This window comes from Pholcus phalangioides, unplaced genomic scaffold (genome assembly GCF_987345545.1).
Source record: "Pholcus phalangioides strain wild (caught in Gottingen) unplaced genomic scaffold, Ppha-v1.0 ptg000041l_1, whole genome shotgun sequence".
NCBI lineage: Eukaryota > Metazoa > Arthropoda > Arachnida > Araneae > Pholcidae > Pholcus > Pholcus phalangioides.
This window is the reverse complement of record NW_028301627.1, coordinates 5,406,227-5,422,700: the sequence shown is the minus strand read 5'-3', so window position 1 is coordinate 5,422,700 and position 16,474 is coordinate 5,406,227. Positions and strand designations below refer to the sequence as shown.

At 37.7% G+C, this 16,474-nt stretch overlaps 1 protein-coding gene and 1 long non-coding RNA gene across 2 annotated transcripts in view; one reads left to right on the top strand and one right to left on the bottom strand.

The window, feature by feature from the left end:
- LOC149065135 (uncharacterized) overlaps window positions 1-16,474 on the top strand; it is a 237,526-nt gene that overhangs the window by 62,633 nt on the left and 158,419 nt on the right. The window lies entirely within an intron of this gene.
- LOC149065140 (uncharacterized) lies at window positions 12,375-13,775 on the bottom strand. Its single transcript, XR_016195693.1, has 2 exons — window positions 13,572-13,775; window positions 12,375-12,444 (listed from the first exon to the last, which is right to left on the bottom strand). It is a non-coding gene; the product is annotated as an uncharacterized LOC149065140 (long non-coding RNA).

The following is a 16,474-nucleotide window of genomic DNA, read 5'->3' as shown; positions in this document are numbered from 1 at the left end:
ATTTACCACGGAAAATTTCCAGTGAGCTGAAGGCTCGGTGCATAACAATGCAAAAAATTCTGCTTTCGTTTCCATGTATAATATTGTTCAATGAAAAGAAGTGTAACAAAGGTTTGTGACCATTGATGGAACCCGATGCCACCACTTCGAACCGATAAACTTCATCTAGTTTGGCTGGCAAGGTCTCGTTAACAGTCTTCTGTGGTTCTCCTCCACCTCGAGACTCGGCACCACCACTTACGCAGTTCCAACATTTGGAAGAATAGATAATTTTTTTCTGATACAATCACAAATGGAGAAGAACGAAACTTGAAAATTCACGGAAAATACGAAATTCCTATTGTATTTCGACATACTATGGTTACCATCTTCAAAGGATAAATATAATATCCACTATAGGCACAAGCGCTAAATGTGTTCCAAATCGAGTTAGAAAGCGATTTAGCAATATTGAGAACGTGTTGACGGTGGAAAATTTTATTTCTTACGTGACGTAAAGAACCGCGTGAACCAGATTGATTGGAACCCGGTAGGGAAGTCTGGCCCCACCTCCTCGTGGTTTGGGCTGCTACTACTAAGCCATACATTTACCTCGTCCATATTCCTCTGCGGAACATCTAACGAATTGTTACGTGTCGGAATGTGCGTGTACGTGTAGTGAAACCTGACGTGAAGTTTGTTTATCTGTAATGCTTGTTATGTGTAGTGCTGCCTTATGCAACCAGTTTTTTCTAACTATGAGTGAAGTATAATGATTGAATAATTGTATCGTTGTAGGCCAGTTGCTCTCTGTTGCGAGACTTTTCAATGTGGAGATCGGCTCCCATTTACGCCTCGAAGTTTTTAGCCACAGGGAACAAACTCAGCCGACCACCACTGCGACGACGGTAGGGTTCGAACCCGGATCCTGAGTCCGTCACTATGTCGAGTCGTCCTTCCACTCGACCACCACTGCGGCCGGGGTTTGGGCTGGACGGCCTTTGGGTCGATCAACGGGGAAGGCGGCACTAGAGTTGAGAACGCAAAGTCTCAAACCAAGCTCCCAATAACACTCGTTGCCATGGCAGAGAATAAAAACAGCACGGGTGGTAAACCCGAGCGAATGATGGCTGAAAAACGGGCAAAAAAGATCGAAGAGGAAATCATCAGCATGTGACATAGTGTCTACCATCACGGAAAAGTCACGAAGTGGAACGGTGATCACGGAAAATTACGGAATGAAAAGAAGGTCACGAAAGTCCCGAAAACGTCACAAAATTTGAGTGAAGGTCACGGATTTTTTTCATTCTTCAGAGATCTTTTTTTCGATTTTACCCAAAAATCTAGGCTTTGGAGAAGCTGTGGCATTCAATATTTTTTCGTCTCTTTCAGGTTTTATTCTTACTTTTTTTGTCCCAGAAAATGGGTGAGTAGCAACAGAAAAGAAAAATGTCAATGTGTAGCCACCCTACATTGGGGCATACATTATATGGGTGGGGCAAAAAAGCTTTTTAGACTGGATGAAGAAAAAAGAACTTTTCTTTCTTTGCTTGTCCGGACCTTCCAACATCTGTAATGTTCCCCCAAAGCAGTGTTCTCTCGATCACGTGGTAATTCCTAGAGGACTTTGAAGGCCCGTTTACACGCACCGTTTTGGGGAAAAGAGGGAGTGTCTGCGATAAGATGGTGTCGTGTAGACGGAGAAATCGAAGGTCAAGTGGTTCAAGGTCGCGTCATAAAATCTGGTGGCAGAGCAAAAGTTTTCGTAAAATCGCACGATAAAATGGGGTATGTAAACGCGTTTCGTGTTGTCGTCAGTTTTTTCCCTCCTCGCACCCTTTTGGATCGAATGAATTTTCGTGTAACAGTAGATCCCGGTTATAACGTTCCCATTTATAACGTTTTCCTGATTGATGCAACTAATTTTGGGGGATCTAGGTAATTCTGATCGAGATTTCCCGTTAAAAGTGTTTTCCCATTTACAACGTTTCCTCATGGCGGTTTTTTGAAAAACGTTATAAGCGGGATCCACTGTATTTTATTTTTTAATTTTCTGAATTTATTCTTCCCAGTCAGACTTATTTATAACGATCGCGGTATTAATGACAATTTGGCTATAACAACAATTCTTGGCGGCATGAATCCATCGATGAAGCATCCCATACAGAAGAATTTTCATGAACGTTGCTTACAACGTCGAAGAAATCGCAACGCCCTCGGTTACAACGATTCATTTTTTGTCACTCTTTCTTTTGTTTTTATGGTATGTCTTTTTAAGATAATTTTTTTTCCCCAATTTTCGATAATTCTAACTACAATTGGTTATATTTTTAGCAAAAATTGGTGATGTCTCATATTTATGATCCCAATTCACCGGTCTGTTCTAGACCAATTATGGTCAATGAACACTTTATTTACATTATTTGATTGCATCTGATTAAATTTTTAATCAAAAAAAATATCAAGTACGTCAGCCTCGCTTGTAATGACTAGAGCCCGGAAGTTTAGGCACTAAAGATGGTCGAAATAGGCAGGCAAAAAGGCACTAAAAATGCCTAAAATAGGCACAAAAAAAGCATTTATAATTTTGGAAAGAAAAAATAACTATAACTACAAATAACTAAAAATTAAGGTATTAAGGACTCAAAATATAGCTGAAAAATCGATTGCACTTCCATTGAAAAATCCGTCTATTGTTTTAATTACAATGTATAATAATTGCATTATTATTTAAGTGGAATAGATTTCAAGTCAAAAATAAAATGTTACTAGACCGTCAGGATTAGGCCAATTCCAGGGCCACCATTACCAGACGCAGGGTTGGTAGGGATAATGATCTGTGGGGCTATCTCGAGTTGCGAATGATTCTCGTTTATTTGTCATATCACATTTCAAATAATCATTATCATTTCTATAGTTGAAACATAGCTATCGTGTTATATTTTTGTAAAAAGAAAAAAATATATTTTTTTATATTACCACCTATACAGGACTACTTCAAGCGTGGGGCCCTGCATGACCGCATCTGTCACACACCCCGGGGAACTCTTGTCAATTTAATCGATGTTAAATGTGTATGTTTAATAAATAGCCATGGTTGCCGGTTGTTTACAGTGCATTTATGGTACAAAAAATAAAGCCAAACAACATGGGAACCAAGGCCCTGCTTGCTCCTATTCCGCCTGCCATGAGCCATGTTGTCAATTCAAGACCTCTTCGGACAATCATCAGTCCAGTATACACATACAACGCAGTCCAATGCCTGAGCGAGACATTATGTGAAGCCTGTGAGGAGAAACAAATTTTTAACTTTCCTCCGCGTTTCTAACACGGGCCGCGTTCATCTGAAACAAAATCATTCACGGCTAATATCATCAGGTCAAAGCAAAATTAATACATGTCAACACCAATCTCTCAGATCACTTAGTTGCGTCTAAATGGGGCTGGGGGGAAGGCTTTCTGATGATAAGTAACACTGAGATTTGTGAAATTTTACAAAGAGCGATTTTTTTTGCAGTTTTCAATGCCTGTAATATCCAAGTCAAAATTATGTTAAAATAGGCATTTATGGCACGAAAATTTTAAAAAAGGCATTTTTACCAGAAAAGTTTAAAAATAGGCGAAAAAGGCATTTATGGCATTTTGCCTGAACTTCCGGGCTCTACTAATGACGAATCGTTTGTACCAAAAAAATATCATTCTATAAAATATCTATCAAATATCTTCCATATCATTTTAACCGTGTTTGGCTGTATAAATAACGTACTTTTTTTTAATTATAACTTTATGATTTGCTATTGCTGAACTGGTCAAAAACCTTTTTTGATCAGTATTGGCACCTAAAACTTTTTTTTTTTTTGTGTAGATACGGAATTTGGGAGCAGCACGAAATGTTTTCCACGCCATAATTCGTTTTGCTTATCGACTTATTGATTTTGCTTAAACTTTTGAAAGTGATATTTTAACTAAAGTAGAGAATTACGGCAGTCTCGATAATTCGAGGAGGATGGGACCGAGGCCACCTCGGATTAAGTAAACAATTAGGGGACAATGCCATCGGTCACCATTACGAAGAAAACGGTCAAACTTTCACATCTCTCGGGGACCCCCGGAAGTTGAAATGGTCTGGGTCCATTCAAAGGAGTCTATAAAATCCACGAATCAGAAATATTTCATGGCACTTTTTGCCTTTTACCGACCTCAGTTGTACGTATTTTCCTTGCCCTGCGCATAGGCGGAAATAGACTTTGAAGTCTGGGGGGGGGGGCACGCTGATGATATCAATTCATATAGCTATTTGATCACGCATATATAGCTTCTATGATCACTTGACTAAGGCTTTGGGTAAGAGCAAAAATGTCGACGTTGTTTACCTTGATTTCCAGAAGGCATTGATCGGGTCCAACATGGCAAACTCTTGAAGCGTTTACACGAGACTAGAATTGGGGGTAACTTGCTGAATTGGATAGAATCTTGGTTAAGAGATAGATCGCAACGAGTTATAATGAACGGGGAATTCTCTGGTTGGACAGACGTCACAAGTGGAGTTCCTCAGGGAAGTGTCCTTGGTCCCATACTTTTTTCACTTTTTACCGATAAACTCGATCAGGGTATCGATGGGATAACTAGCAAATTCGCAGATGATGTGAAACTAATGGGGGTAATCGGGAATCAAAGCGATAGGGAGTTGCTCCAGACCAACTTAAACAGGATTGCAGCATGGGCAAATGAATGGAGCATGACGTTTAGCGTTGATAAGTGCATGGTCACTCATTTTGGTTCGAACAACCCACGGTTCTCTTACGAGTTGAATGGTGTCACTATCCCGGATGCAACTAGGGTCACCGATTTGGGAATTCTCATTGACGAGCGACTTAGGTTTTTTGAACATTGTTCAGCGGTGGTCATAAAAGCGAATAGAATGCTTGGTCTCATTTTCAAAAATGTCTCTTCGCGTTCTCCTAAAGTCATTCTTCCACTTTTTCGAGGCTTAGTTCGTCCTGGACTATTACCTTCGTATGCTGTAAGGTTTTGGAGACCATACCTACAGAGGGACATAGACTTGGTTGAAGGGGTGCAGAGAAGAGCTAAAGAGCTACGCGTGTCCTTATTGGCACACAGGGCCTGAGTTATGAAGAGAGACTTCATTTTTTGAATATGTTTACATTGGATGAACGCAGGTGTCGAGGAGATATGATCGAAGTGTTCAAAATTTTCAATGGGATGGATAGGATGGACCATGAACTTTTAGTACACCGCCAATCGACTGCTTTTACAAGGGGAAACCAGTATCGATTGGTGAGGGACAATGCAAGGTTATGGTGTTGTAGGGAATTTTTCTCTAATAGGGTTGTTAATAAATGGAATAGCTTACCCCCGGAGGTAGTAAATTGTAACACAATTGACACGTTTAAAAAGAAATACGATAAACGTGGGGTAAATCGAGAAGCTATCCATTATTAGAATAAGACAACCATAAGTATTCTTTATGGGCGTTGTATAATATTTTGTCATGTGTATATATTGTTTATAATTTGTGTTAATTGCATTTTTAATTGGGTTGCTGTATTTTTGAAATACACTGCTGGCCACCGTAAATGCAACACCCTGAAGGAAGCATGCAAATAATATGAAATTTACAACATGCATTAGCGGAGGTGAGATATGCAAATGATTAGAATTTCAGCGCAGACGCACATCACGCGCGCCTGTGGCGCCACTTCAAAGCGCTATTTAAGGCTTGGAGATTTCGACGATTTGAAGTACGGCAATTGTGTTTTTCTTGTGGTTTTTTCAAAAAACGATCAATTATGCCTCGTAGAAAACAGCGATTATCTTTTGATCAAGTATCCGAGTTCGACAGAGGAAGGATAGTGGCCTACCGAGATTGTGGATTATCTTTCAGGGAAATCGGTAGTCGTGTTGGACGAAACCAAACAACTGTAATGCGGATATGTGATCGTTGGATGCAGGAGGGTACGACGGACCGACGTGTTCGATCGCATCCACCTCAGTGCACCACTTCACGTGATGACAGGCGTATTGTGCGTATGGCAGTGACGGATCGCTCAGCCACATCACGAACCATAGCACAGCACATTCAGTCTGTACCGCATCATCCAGTGTCTGCGCGTACCATTCGACGCCGTTTACAGCAGAGTGGTCTGTCCGCAAGACGTCCATTGCTTCGTCTACCCTTGACGCAGAACCACAGACGTCTCCGCCGCCAATGGTGCGATGAAAGAAGGATGTGGACGGCACAATGGAATGAAATTGTCTTTACTGACGAGTCACGCTTCTGTCTGCAACACCACGGTGGTCGGATTCGAGTCTGGAGACACCGTGGAGAGAGGATGCTGAACAGCTGCGTTATGCACCGCCACACTGGTCCTGCACCGGGTATTATGGTATGGGGCGGTATTGGATATCACTCTCGCACTCCTCTAGTACGCATTGCCAGTACTTTAAAAAGCCAGCGCTACATCTCCGAGCTGTTGGAGCCAGTTGTCCTTCCTTACCTTCAGGGATTGCCCACAGCCATATTTCAACAGGATAATGCGCGACCACACGTGGCACGCATTGTCCAAAGGTTCTTCGTCAATCGCCAGATTGAATTGCTTCCCTGGCCAGCTCGCTCTCCGGATCTTTCGCCGATAGAACATGTGGTCCATGGTTGCTCAACGATTGACTCAGATTACATCCCCAGCTGCCACACCAGATCAACTTTGGCAACGCGTGGAAGCTGCTTGGTCTGCTGTACCCCAAGAACACATCCAAAGTCTCTTTGAATCAATGCCGAGGCGTGTGGCAGCGGTGATCTCCAACAATGGCGGCTACTCTGGCTACTGATTTTGGCAGGAACCACACTTCACAGAAGTCTATAAATTTAATCATTTGATGCTTGGTCAACATGTTATCTACAAAATAAATATTGTTGCGATATCTCTTGTCTTTCTTGGTGTTGCAATTTGGGTGGCCAGCAGTGTATATGACATCCATATTTTTATGGGCATCTTTTTATCAGCCACCTCGTTGGGCATTTTGCCTGTTGTGGCGTTGTTTTTGTATTTGTATACACGCATATACGTTATATCTGTAGACTTCAACTTTGACGTTGGGGGGAGCATCCCCCCCAGGCGTATCTCCGCCCATGGCCCTGCGTCAACGTTTTTTTGTTGGGTAATTTCGTTTTTTTTTTTTGCATTTCGATTTTATATTATGTTCCCCTTACTTCATCGAATCTTTAATATAGTAAATTATGTCTGACCTGCGATTTCTTTTATTTTTCTTCGTGCTCTTCTGCAGCTGATATAATTGCGCGAGGTAAATAGTGAATAGCAAGAGCGCGTCTTCCATTGTGGAGATCAACAATCACAAGCTGGATCGCAAAAAGAAACGGTTGAAAAATAGTTGCGTGTGGACATCCCCAAAAAATGACATGATTTTCAGAACGGTTTGGTCGACCCCAGAAGGTACGATAAAACGGTGCGTGTAAACGTGCATTTAGACCTTCGATTTTGGTTCAAAACCTTCACAATATATGAAAAAATATATTAAAAATTTGTAATGATAAAATCTATAGATTTTCAGAAATCATGTTTCAAACTCAAATAAAATGTCAAAAATACCATCATTCACAATTACCTGATACCTTGTAAAACCGCAACACTGAAGTGGGCCCAACTTCGGTTCTAAGCGTCATACAAACAAAACAGACCTGTTTTTGAATCCAAAGAGATGGAGGAGGGGGCACTTTAACAAAAAATGAATTATATATATTTTTTTCTTTCTTCCGAACTAATGGTTTTGTCTTCAGAGTTTTTCCAGTCGTGAGCACTGCCTGCACCCTATTCGTAATATACGAATGCATGAAATGACGATTTCAATCTAGAATGCGATTCTTCCAAGGTGTTTAATTACAACGTTGATCAACTGCTCGGCGAGCACGAAATCGGACACGAGCAACATGTTGAAGATGTCTGTTTTAAACGTATTCGGATGCCTTAATCCAATTACCAAAGTTATCATGCATTATGCAAGGAAAGACGCAATTAACGTTATCCATATGAAAACCGTTTCAAACGTGGAGAATCTTCAATTGTGGCGCAACAATAAAGTCATTAATAGATATCCCAATTCCGAAATATGCTTAATCTTTTTAATATTAATCATATATACAGGGTGAATCCGACCTATTCTATCAAACGAAAAAGGGGTGATAGATGACCCCAACAACCCTGTTCGATATTAACCGTTTTCGAGTTATGGTGGATAATCGATTATGGAAAAAAATGCGCCAAGTATGAAAAAAACGAAATCAATGTTTCGCTCAAATCTTTTTCAAATTCACATGAATTTGAAGTTTCTGAAAGATGTGCACGCAAACTGCGCACACATTTCAAAAGAGCAGAAAAAATCCTATAAAGTGACACCAATTTCATCTAAATATCTGGGTTTAATGGCGAGTTACAAGCAATGAAAGATTGGTGAAGTTCAAAATCGAATTGTTGCCAAAATTTTTCATCGCCAATTAACTCTTCTAGCTAAAATCGGTCAAATTCACCAAAAACTTGTCCATTGCACCAACTTTCGACAATAAATCCTATCGGTGATCTAGTTTAGTAGAAATTTTGTCTTTTGTTTGCCATACATCGCCAACCAACCAGCGTTAGTAGAAGTAATTTTAGTAAGTTTTATTGGCACAATTCGATATTTCACTCCACCAATCTCTCAGCGCTTGAAGCTCGCCATTAAATACAGGTATTCTGTAGACAGAGGTAATGTCACCTAATAGGATCTTTTCTGTAAAATCGAATTTTCACCAAAATCTGTAACCACCAATTCCGAATTTTCACCAAAATCTGTAACCGCCAATTTCGAATTTTCATCGACTATCTACTTCGACAAACGCTAATTTCAGTGATGTATTGGGACAGAAGACTGAACTTCTCCTGAAGCAGAACACTGATATGATTTGTTGTAGGCTCTTTCGAAAGCTGGCACAGTGGAAAAGTTTTCAGTAAATTTGACCGATTGTAGTAGCTACAAAGGGTGCGGAATCGACGATTAAAAAATTTTGGCGACAATTTGATTTTGAACTTCGCCAATCTTTTAGCGCTTGTAGCTCGGCATTAAATGCAGTTGTTTCAACGAAATCGGTGTGACCTTATAGAATTTTTAGTCTTTTTTTAAATACTTGCTTAAATTGCGTTTAGTCCTCTGAGAAATTTTTTTCATATTTGATGCATTTTTTTTCATAATCGATTATCCACAATATCTCGAAAACGGTTTGAGATGGGACAGGGTTGGTGGGGGTTTCATGATCGACTTTGGCTCATCTATGACCCCTTTTCGTACAAAGATTTGTGAAGACATTTTTGAAATGTAAAATTTAATTTTCAAAATAAAAGTAATTGTACAAAGATTCACCCCTTTTCGTGATAAAATCAATAGATTTTTAGAAATCATGCATCAAACTCAAAAAAATAGCCAAAAACACCAGTTTCCGTAAAACGTGTGTTTAGTTTTTATTATTACGAAAGGGAAAGAATTGTTGTGGCATTAATTAAAAAAGTTTAATTGCATCTCAACAGTAGATTACTTGATGTAAAACCGCAACACTAAAGTGGGAGTAACTTTGGTTCTAAGCATCGTACAAACAAAACAAGACCTGTTTTGGAATTGAAAGAGATAGATAGGGTTTTCATAAAAATGAATAAGAAAAAATATATATGTATTTTTTTCCTTCTAAACTGATGTATTAAACGTATTCGGATACCTTAATATGATCCAATTACCCAAGTTACCATTTAATACTCAAGGGCAAAATTAGCGTGAGCCAGTGAAAACATAGAATGACTGTGACACAACACTAAAAATGCTTATCATAATTCTGAAGTAATCAATGGATTCCCATTATTTTTTGGGGCATTAATTTTCTCGGGACACTTGACACAATCACAAACAAATAAAGAATATATTGATTTAATGAAAAAGTTTTCATCAGGTGAAATATTTAGTGTTAATTTATTCAAAAAAGCTACCTTTTGCGTGTCCATATGGGATACTGATAAAAATAAAACCCATCAGTTCAACTAACAGTATTGATTGAGAGAGTTTCATTGGTAATTTAGTTTCAATGTCAATCGGTTAAAGTTTTGCAGAAAACTACTTGACCTCCTAAACTGGGAATCTCCTCACAGAATGAAAAAAAAACAAAAAAGCATTCACTTTATTTTCAAAATAGATTCCGGAAGGTTCTTATTCTCCCCCCCCCCATAAAAACCTATGTATCACTTGAAAGAGGCGCAGGTTCTTCCATTGCAATATCCTGGTAAGACCAAGGCTTGAAAAACAAGAATAGATTTCTTGTTTTTCACACCTGAGCAATTTTACGAGCCATTTTTTTCCTGAGAAAAATAGGAGCAAAACATTTCTTTTTCTTTTTCATCCTTTCCATCTTTGTATACATATGCGGAGATAGATACCAAAAATTTCATATAGTTCTTCGACATGAATTTGAAAGCAAAAACAAAGAAAAATTTGAGAAACTGTTAGTCACCATGACGACATGGGATTTGTCGAACCCTGGTTAGCACATATTCTCATGTTGTGTGTGTCTGACACCACCAATTTCATTTAAACTCCTTTCAGAATGAATCAACTTGTGTTCTTCAGATGAAAACTAGTTGGAAACTTCCAGGAACAAATACTGCACATATGTAACTTCTTCCCGGTGTGAACTCTTTTGTGTGTGTTCAAATCAAATGCCCGAGAATGTTTTACCACAGATATCACACTCATGTAGCTTCTCTCCAGTATGGACCCTATGGCGTAATTTTAAATGATCAAGTTGAGAAAATGCTTTACTACAGATTTCTCACTCGTGTGTCTTCTTCCTCGTGTGAACTCTTTTGTGTTTGTTTAAAGTATCTTTTCGAGAAAATTTTTTATGACAGATATCACATTCATGTGGCTCCTCTCCTGTGTGTACAGTTTTGTGTTTGCTTAAACTACCACTTTGAGAAAATGTTTTATGACAAATATCACACTGGTGTGGTTTCTCTCCCGTGTGGATTCTTCTGTGTCGGTGGAAACTACTTCGGTCAGAAAATACTTTACTGCAGACTTGACACTCAATTGGCTTCTCACCAGTATGGACCCTGTTGTGCACTTTTAACTCGAAAACTTGAGAAAATGTTTTACCACAGATATTACACTCATGTGGCTTCTCGCCAGTATGGCGCTTACGGTGTAATTTTAACGGAAAAAGTTGAGAAAATGTTTTATGACAAATTTCACACTTGTAAGGCTTTTCCCTTGTGTGGACTTTTTTGTGCCTATTTAGATAGCCTACTACAGGGAATGTTTTACCACACACATCACATTCATGTGGTTTCTCTCCTGTGTGGGTTTTTATGTGAATAATTAAACCGCTACTTCGAGAGAATATTTTATGACAGATATTACACTTATGTGCCTTCTCTTTTGTTTGGACTCTTTTGTTCATATTCAAAATGCTGCAGCAAGAAAACGTTTTGCTACAAATATCACAAAATGTGAATGTTTAAATTACAAGAGTTTTTTGTAAATTTACAATGTTTTATCAGAGATTTTACACTCATGTGGATTGTTTTGTGTTGGTAAAAAAAAAGTAATGTCAGAAAACTTTTTATCACTGAGAATCTCACATATATGGCGTTTCTATGATATGGACCCCATTTTTTGTTATTTAAGTTGCCTACTCTAAAAAATATTTTACTACAGAATTCACATTCATGCAACTTATCTTGTGTGTGTGTGGACTCTTTTGTATCAGTTCAAATCGCTGATGTCAAAAAATTTTTCATCATGATTGCAAGACTTCTCTCACGTGTGGAAAATTTCGTGTACATTCACATTTTTTGTAAAAAACAATTCATTCCACAAAATTCACACTAATGTGGCACCTCTTCAGTGTTAATTTTTGTGTGCTTGTTCTAAAGTGTTGATCTGATGAAAAGTTCTTCCATAAATGTAGCTTCTTTTTGTGTAGATTTAAAAATTGCTTATTTCTGAAAATGTTTTACCAAAGAAATTCCACTGAGATGTGTGTTTACCACAGTGTGGATATACCAATCTTATATTTTACGGACATTAGTCATTCCTTTTCATCAACGTTCTTCTGCAACAATGACTCTCATGCGAGTTTTCTTCACAAAGAAATCAGTTGGGAACTATGTATTGTGTCTAAATCAATATAAAACTGGCATTTTTGTCATCCACATCATCTTCATTATGCAATCTCACAAATGATTCACCCACACTATTAAAGATGTGTTTGACTGGAGACCCGACAACCTGAATCTGTTATGGTTTCTGCAGTTCTTCTGCAGTCTGACGTTTTTTTTTAAAAATTCTCAGCATATCCTCTTGTGAAGCTTTTGCTGTTTTATCCTGCCGATTATGATTGGAATCTTCGATTATCTGCAAAAAAAAAAAAAAAAAGTATCATCACAAAGTCTAAAACTATTACAATCACGGTTGGTAAGGTTTTGGTCAATATGGAAAACCTTTGGTATTTACCATAGTGTTCAAAACACCCACTTCAAAAACCAAACATGAAAAATGAAAATCAAAGTAAAGGTAACGAGAGGCAAAAACACGGAAATGCTTGCAAGCAAAAGGATCAAAGTAAAAGCAGAAGCTTCAAGCAAAAGATGAAAGCAAAACCTCCAATCCCTATTTACAATGATAGGAAGGATTTACTTGCACATAAAAGGTAATCGATGAGTGTAAGGCAAACCGCGGGGTCACTCATGTTAATACCTGGAAATCCACTGATTATGCAGATCAGTAAATGGTCAATAACTTTTAATTTTCTTTTTTTTAATGACAAGAGTGAAATAAGTTTATTTAGACAAATTTCGGGGTGCTGAATTACAATAGGATTGTAAAAAAAAATCTTTATCACATACAGTTTTTTCCTATATCAATTTGTTATTTCTTTTAAATCAGGGTTGGGGTTTTGGACAGGCCACATGGGACAACTGTCTAAAAGTGTCTGAAACTGTCCAAAACTGTCTTATTATCCAAAAGATCCATGTTTCAAAGTGTTATGTGGAAATCTTTGGATTTTTTGTTTGTTTTTTTCATGATACTAACATTAACATATTAAAAAAAAAAATACTAGCAGAAAATAAAACTAACTAAATCAAAAATATTTCAAAATGGTGTCATTTGATTTTTTTTCTAAGTTAATTGTTTCATCAAATTTATGGTTTTAGGCTGGAAATCTGATAGTAAATTAATATCACTCATTATAACTGTTTAAATAAACACTGTTTTCAATTTTTTAGTTTGTTGTAAATGTTATTTCTACTTCACACCTTATTTTTTATGTACGATTATGAAGCATGAAGCAGATACTGTATTTAGGACAGTGCTTGTCCAAAACCCTGCCAAATCTGTCCAAACATTTATCTTTAAAAAATACATTATTATTGAAGGTAGCAAATTTTTATAAAATAATTTGAGCTCAGGGGACCCTCCAAAAAAACATTATTTTCACTCTTCCCCAGAATAGCAAAACAATACCCTAATAATCTACTGACCTGCACTTGAATGTGAACTTGACACTAATACATCCTTTGAAAGAATTGGTGAATCCGTGCAAGGTGGAATCCTAATTGAATCCCTTGATGACAAGTTCTGACCGTTTAACGATCAACATCGACGAGAGCACCACTTCGACATCAGTGACTGTCAGGTAAACATTGTCGTCTGCAACTGCATTTGCATTTGACTCTCGAGATAAACAAAGAAGGAAAATCGTAGTGGTTGTTACAAAATTTTTTAATTGATGTTACATCATTGTTTTATTCTTTCCAATTGTTTGTGATTTCGATCTTGTAAAACCTTCTAATTTCATCTGAATTGAACGTTCTTCGAAATTGTTTCTGTCAGGATGAATCTAATCGAATTTCTCCAAAAACCAAAAAATTGTTTTCGCAACAACAATCACTACGAACTTTATCCTTCGTTTATCTGATGAGCTGAGTTCAGTCACGGTCGACCATATTTACCCGATGAGCTTGGCCGATCTTGTTTTCGCTTATTCCGAGAAACCACCCGTTTAGGAGTAGGTGAGTTCATGTACGGACGTGTTTTTGCTCTTCGTGATTGAATTAATTTTTGTTTTGTGAATTTATATTTTGGTTCTAACAATTATCAAGTTAAGGAATATAGATTAAAGACAGGCCTATTGTGTCTAACATTAATGGCATCTGCGATAGGTGAGTTCTCATCGAGCAACGTCGGAAGGCATTTCCCGAAGCCAAGGTTTGCTAACATCATACCCGTTTTGAATATTTAATTTCAAGTCGTCTTCAGTTACCTATATTGCGACGTAAATTGAAACCACCATATCTCTAGTGATAATGGCGGCAAGTTTAATGGAGACTCAAGAAGGGAATAGTAATTCAAACCAAGGTCAAGGTATTAATTTCCCAGTATGGTCGTCTAATTAGTCTGATCATGAAATTATAGATTTTTCAACTGACATCACTAGTTTCACCGTGAAATATCACGGAATTACTAGAATTCCAATGTACAGACCTAACGATCTCGGAAGAAATTTTACTAATGTGATTAGTGATTCAGACCAAATTACTGAAATAAGGGTGGCCGGAACAGCTTTGGTATAAGGGACAGGTTGGCGATTTTCGGCGACTTTTTTTTCCCGGCGCCAAATATGTCAGACGGCCCGAGAAAAAGCCGCCAGACACTACGTGCGCCAGAAAAAAAAGCATAGAAAACAGTAAAAACAAATGGCATAAACAAAAATAAGCTGTGGAGTATTTAAAAAATAAAACTGGATAAAAAAAAATGAAATCAGGGTTTAAATAAAACCCGGACCGTTGTGAATAAATAACGATCCTGCTGTATAAATGAAAATATTCTATGTATTATAAATTAAAACCCGGACTCTTTCCGAGAATCCGGGTTCTTATAAATAATCAACGGTCCTGCATGTTGTATAAATAAAAATATTCTATTTATTATAAATTAAAACCCGGACTCTCTTTCCGAGAATCCGGGTTCTTATAAATAATCAACGGTATAAAATAAATAAATAAATAAAATAAAAAGGATGCAGGGGCATCCTGCATGTAGAAAAGAATAAATATTGGAAAATATTAAAGGTACAACCTGAGGGAAAAGATGTCCAAAATAATTCCAATTAATCCGGCACACACTACAACATATATACGGAAGGAAGAGAAAATATGAAGAACTATCCCAACGGTTTTTCAAAACGCCGCGGCTATTAAGTGACGTCATTTGGAAGAAAAAAAGAGAGGATAGAATGAGAAAAAGAGAAAACCAGTTTCAAAATGGCAGTAAAACCCGTTTGAAAGACGCGCTAGGACGCTAAGAACACGGAAAAACAACAGTCAGCGCCACCGACTGGCAGAATTCTACGAACATTCTGGAACAACGACAACCCAGCAGAACAACAACAAACCAGAGCGCGCCAACGATGGCAACTTATCGCCGGAAGAAAAGTCGCCAATTTGGCGTGTCCCTTATACCAAAGCTGTTCCGGGTGGCCAAGAGTGGTGATCTTTTTGTTACTACTAATTCTGCATTGGTGGCCAAGGAGCTCCTTAACATCAAAACTATCCTTGACGTTCCAGTTACTAACTCACTTCTAACTGATACACTATCCTCAAAATATATTGTGAGGAATATACCTGTTGAAATTCCATTGGATGAAATTGCTAATGAGTTAATTCTAAATAGTTTTTACCCTTTGAATATCCGCCATATTCTGCGAAACAAAATCCAGACACCAACTATTATTGTTATTGCACTAGGGACTTCTGTGCCCATTGAACTTAAATTATGGTATCAGATCTTTAAGCCTCAAAGATTTATAGAACGACCTTCCATGTCTAACAAATGTTTCAGCTTCTTTCACAAATCGAAATTCTGCCCGGTTAAATCTCAAATCTGTTTATATTGTGGTGATAACCACATTGCCAAAGATTGTGATAATGAAAAGAAATGCATTAATTGTTCATCATCGGATCATCTTCCTACTGACAGAAATTGTCCAAAATATATCCATGAACAAAAAATTCTCAATTACAAGTCTGAACATAATGTACCTATTCATACAGCAAGGAGATTCTGTAAGCCAAATGAGATATCATATGCAACTAAAGTGCAAGCTTCATCTCGAAACATAGATTTATCTAATATCAAAATAGATATTCAATCTATTGTTGCAAAAGAACTGGCAGAAATAAAAGAAACAATAATGCTGGAAATTAAACAATCTGTGTGGCTGAAATAATTACACAATCATTGAAAGAAATTGTACCAGAAATCATCTCCTGCATAACTAACCAGCTTCAGCCCATGTTAAAAGATCTTACTAACTCCTCAAAAAAAAGATCGGCTTCTTCTGATGATCGATTGAGAGATGCAATTAGTTTCACTAGGAGCATTT